Source organism: Cajanus cajan, chromosome 4, assembly GCF_000230855.2.
Source record: "Cajanus cajan strain Asha chromosome 4, NIPB_CcT2T_4, whole genome shotgun sequence".
Taxonomy (NCBI): domain Eukaryota; kingdom Viridiplantae; phylum Streptophyta; class Magnoliopsida; order Fabales; family Fabaceae; genus Cajanus; species Cajanus cajan.
Window position 1 is genome coordinate 48098188 of NC_138520.1, and position 5770 is coordinate 48103957.

A 5770-nucleotide genomic window follows, 5' to 3' on the forward strand; every position below is an offset into this window, starting at 1 on the left:
AACTTTAAAGTGGATATATCTTAAAATTAATATTAATTTATGACTTTTTGTATTTTTTGTGTGCAATTTGTTTGGCAAGCAACACCTTCAATATTTTCATTCTCTACCACCATATTGTGTAGAGAACACAAATATTTGGAAGGTGGTAGTGCCATTAATAGACTTTCATATAATTGAGTGTCACCATGCTGACCGTGTGATGCGCTAATTGGGTATGGTAAAACACATTCCTCGTCCTCCAAGTCAACCAGATAATTTGCACGATCTAACTTTACGCGGCAAAGATGATATTGATTGGCGAGTTCAGCACTCTATCTTTATACATGAGTGGCAAACAAGATTAGATCGTGTCTCGACACAAGAAGCTTGTACTACTACACATTTAAGTATTAGTTCAAAGTACATGGTGTGGTATGAAAAACACACCAGACGTTGGATTGGGCATATTACAACAAAACAAGGTTATGTGGTAAGTTATATATAACAATAAATGTTTTATAATTAATTGTTTTGGTTGCTTATATTTTTGTTTTATATTAAGTTGAACATGTAAACTTCACATTAATTTATTTACAGGAGGACATTATTGAGGAAATGTATCATAAAGCCAAAATAGAACCTAGAAGCAATTTTTCAATAGAAGAATTTACTGATAATCTTGCTAACTGCTTAGAGGTTTATGGTGAATTCCATCGACTTCAATATCCCTCTACAGGTGCTCCACCACCATCAAAAGACGAGCTTGAACCAGTTGTTGTGGAAGATATTTGTGTAGGTCGACGAGAGGGTCGTGGCCTTGGACGTAGACGTAGGCGTGTAGATCACCAGCCTATAGATATATATATTCCAGCACATGACCCCCCTACAGGTAGTTATTACGCTTATCCAATGACACCATGCAGAGGTTATAGTTAGTATGTATATACTTCAGGTGATACTAGTGGAGAAAGTCCTACTTCTGCTGGTTATGTTTCATCTCCATGTGATACATATTTACCACCTTCATCTAGTGTATATGTTCCTTCTCCACCAACATACACTCCAGATGCTTATATGAGCAACGTGATGACTCCATCAGCCCCTTATTATCCATTTAGATATGGTGGAGATGGTATACATGGTACTTCTTTAGGAGGAACTTCTTTTGCAGGTGCTTTTTTTGGACAACCTACTTCTTTTGGACAACCTGGTTTTGGACAGTATGGTTTAGGGTTTAGCCTAAACCAAGCCTTTGCAGGTGATTAATCGACACAGGCTACATAAGAAGTAGAGGAGGAGGATCCTATAAGAAGGAACCCAGATCAGGGTGCTAGGCATCGTGGTCGTCAATGTATTTTATCACCCCATGATCCGACAAATCCACGATGGAGGCTGAGGAGATGATTCATTTGTATCTATTTTATTTTTGTTTTCTCCTAAACATTCAATTATGTAATGAATTATAATTTATAAAACTTTATTATTCATTATTGTCATTTGGATTCTTCAACTATTTGTCGTATTGTCTTTAATAGTCATGCACCAATATTTTATAATTCATGTAAATTGTAAATTGTGATGGAATAATAATGTTAGTATGGAATAATAATGTTAGTATCACAATAACAACTACTTAAAAATAGTAATGAAGTTCATTAGTAAAATATATAAAACTTACACATATGGCTAAATATTACTTGATCTAAGCTCTAGATACACATCAATGATTCAGGTCATCAATAATATTTGATACTAGTTGCGGACAATTTGTTCTATTATGACCTTTAACCCTACAATGTCTGCAACGTTGTCTTCATTGTGATTCTGTCCAATCCATTTCATTTCTTATACGGGTTGATTTTGTACGACCTTTAGTACGCAACATACTTTGGTCAGGGACAATGCGAGGTCCGTTGTTAGGACGAATGTTGTCATCACTACCAAGTGGGTACCATTGGATAGAATATGCCTATTTGATATATGCATTTGAATAGGCAGCATCAACATAGTTCAAGGGATCTACGCGAACATAAGCACATGCGACAATGGCATGTGAACATGGATATCTATTAGCTTGGAAAGCACCACGCTCACATTTTCATTCATTAAGAAGTATTGTCCATGTATGATCACTTCGTTGTGTAACTAGATTAAAAGCTTCTTCAACTTCAAATTTAGTGGCCTCATAGTCATATTTTCGAACGAAATGAAATGTTGCCTCCTTTTGGTTATTTTTGCGTAGCATCCATTAACTTTTGTCAATATCGTTGACCAACCGCAAGCTCTGCATTCGCTTGACCTAACCTTTGAATAAAATACTCAACTAACCTAGCATATGTACACTTTACAAGAGCTATTATTGGGAGGTTACGAGCACCCTTTAAGATCTTGTTGACAGCCTCAGACAAGTTTGTAGTCATGTGACCGTATCTACGACCTTTGTCATCATGGGCAAGGCTCCATTTTTCTAATAAAATCCCATCAATCCATCGATGAATTTTTGGGCTTATCTCATGAAATTGTTCAAGCCTCCTAGCAAAGTTATGGTTGCAAGTTGTGTAGCCTATCCAAATTTTACCACAAATATCAACATAGCTAATAGCATAACATATTATGGTGTATGAAAAAAATAGAATATAAGAAAGAAATAGAATATTAGTTGAGTGGTGGAGACCCGAAACACACACTTTTCACATGACATTTAGAGAGCGTACAATTACATTGGAAGATATTTTAGTTTTGCTTAGTCTTAAGGTACATGGAGACCCAATTACTGGTTGTTCGACATATAGATGGGTTCAACCTGTTGAAGATTTATTCATAATTACACCACCAGCAACTGCAATTAAAGGTGGAAGGTTGAAGATGAGTTGGGTCGATCAATACTTTTTTGATGTTTCCATGCATGTACCCAGCGTGCAACAAATGGAACGATATGCCCGAGCTTATATTTTGCGATTGCTTGAGGGTATGTTATTATCTGACAAGTCTTCAACTCTAGTACCGATGCGATATTTGGTCATGTTAATAGATTTAGACCAATGTACCCAACTTAGTTGGGGATCAGCCTTGCTTGGTCATTTATATAGAGAACTGTGTGTTGCCACTAATTATGATAATAAATAAATTAGTAGGGCATGTGTTTTACTACAGTTGTGGGCATGGTACTGGATGCCATATTTTGCACCGTTATCTGCTCCACTAAATATTGTTGGCGTTCCTTTAGGTGCAAGGTAATATTTTAAATTAAATTACATTATTAAATATTATATTTAACATTAGATAAGTACTTTTTAACATTAGATAAGTAATTTTAATTAATTTGTGAATTTTTCAAATTTTCAGTTGGAATAGTGACATGCAGGTAATGCAAAGAACTCTTGTTCAGATTCGTGATGCACTAGATAAGATGAAGGATAAAGATGTACATTCAGATTCTTTATTGATTACAACTTTAAAGTGGATATATCTTAACTTAAAAATTAATTTATGACTTTTTGTATTTTTTGTGTGTAGTTTGTTTAGTAGCCATACCTTCAATATTTTCATTCTCTACCATCATATTGTGTAGAGAACACAAATATTTGGAGGGAGGTAGTGCCATTAATAGACTTTCATAGAATTGAGTATCACCATGCTGTCGGTGTCATGCACGAATTTGGTATAGTACAACACATTCCTCATCCTCCACGTCAACCAGATAATTTGCATGATCTAACTTTACGTTGCAAAGATGATATTGATTGCGAGTTCAATATGCTACTTTATACATAAGTGGAAAACAAGATTAGATCAAGTCTGGACACAAGAAGCATGTACTACCACACATTTAAGTAGTAGTTCAAAGTACATGGTGTGGTATAAAAGACACACCAGACGTTGGATTGGGCATATTACAACAAAACAAGGTTATATTGTAAGTCATATATAACAATAAATGTTTTATAATTAATTGTTTTGGTTGCTTATATTTGTGTTTTATATTAAGTTGAACATGTAAACTTCACATTAATTTATTTACAAGAGGACATTATTGAGGAAATGTATCATAATGCCAAAATAGAACCTAGAAGCAATTTTTCAATAGAAGAATTTAATGATAATCTTGCTAACTGCTTAAAGGTTTATGGTGAATTCCATCGACTTCAATATCCCTCTACAGGTGCTCCACCACCATCACAAGACGAGCCTGAACCAATTGTTGTGGAAGATATTGGTGCAGGCCGAGGAGAGGGTCGTGGCCTTGGACGTAGATGCAGGCATGTAGATCACCAGCCTATAGATGTATCTATGCCAGCACATGACCCCCCTACAGGTAGTTATTATGCCTATCCAATGACACCATCCGGAGGTTATAGTAAGTATGTATATACTTCAAGTGATACTAGTAGAAAAATTCCTACTTCTATTGCTTATGTTTCATCTCCATGTGATACATATTTACCACCTTCATCTAGTGCATATGTTCCTTCTCCACCAACATACACTCCAGATGCTTATATGAGCAACGTGATGACTCCATCAGCACCTTATTATCCATTTAGATATGGTGGAGATGATATACATGGTACTTCTTTAAGCGGAACTTCTTTTGCAGGTACTTCTTTTGACAACCTACTTCTTTTGGACAGCCTGGTTTTTGACAGTATGGTTTAGGGTTTAGCCTAAACCAAGCCTTTGCAGCTGAGCAATCGACGCAGACTATAAAAGAAGTAGAGGAGTAGTATCTTGTAAGAAGGAACCCAGATCGGGGTGCTAGGCATTGTGGTCGTCAATGTATTTTATCACCCCATGATTCGACAGATCCACAATGGAGGCCTACGAGATGATTCATTTGTATCTATTTTATTTTTGTTTTCTCATAAACATTCAATTATGTAATGAATTATAATTTATAAAACCTTATTATTAATTATTGTCATTTGGATTCTTCAACTATTTGTCGTATTGTCTTTAATAGTCATGCACCAATATTTTATAATTCATGTGAATTGTAAATTCTGATGGAATAATAATGTCAGTATCACAATAAAAACTACTTAAAAATAGTAATGAAGTTCATTAGTAAAATATATAAAACATACACATATGATTGAATATTACATGATCTAAACTCTAGATACACATTAATGATTTAGGTCATCAATCATATTTGATGCTAGTTGTGGTTAGTTTGTTCTATTATGACCTTCTACCCTCAATGTCCGCAACGTTGTCTTCATTGTGATTCTGTCCAATCCATTTCATTTGTTATACGGGTTAATTTTGGACGACCTTTAGCATGCAACATACTTTGGTCAGGGACAATGCGAGGTCCGTTGGTAAGATGAATGTTATCATCACTACCAAGTGGGTACCATTGGCTAGAATATGCCTCTTTGATATATGCATTTGAATAGGCAGCATCAACATAGTTCAAGGAATCTACATGAACATAAGCACATGCGGCAATGGCATGTGAACATGGATATCTTTAAGCTTGGAAAACACCACACTCACATTTTCGTTCATTAAGAAGTATTGTCCATGTATGGCCACCTCTTTGTGTAACTGGATTAAAAGCTTCTTCAAATTCAAATCTAGTGGCCTCATAGTCATATTTTCGAACGAAATGAGATATTGCCTCCTCTTGGTTTGTTTGCATAGCATCCATTAACTTTAGACAATATCGTTGACCAACCTCAAGCTTTGCATTCGCTTGACCTAACCATTGCAGAAAATACTCACCTAACCTAGCTTATGTACACTTTACAAGATTTGTTATTGGGAGGTTACGTGAACCCTTTAAGAT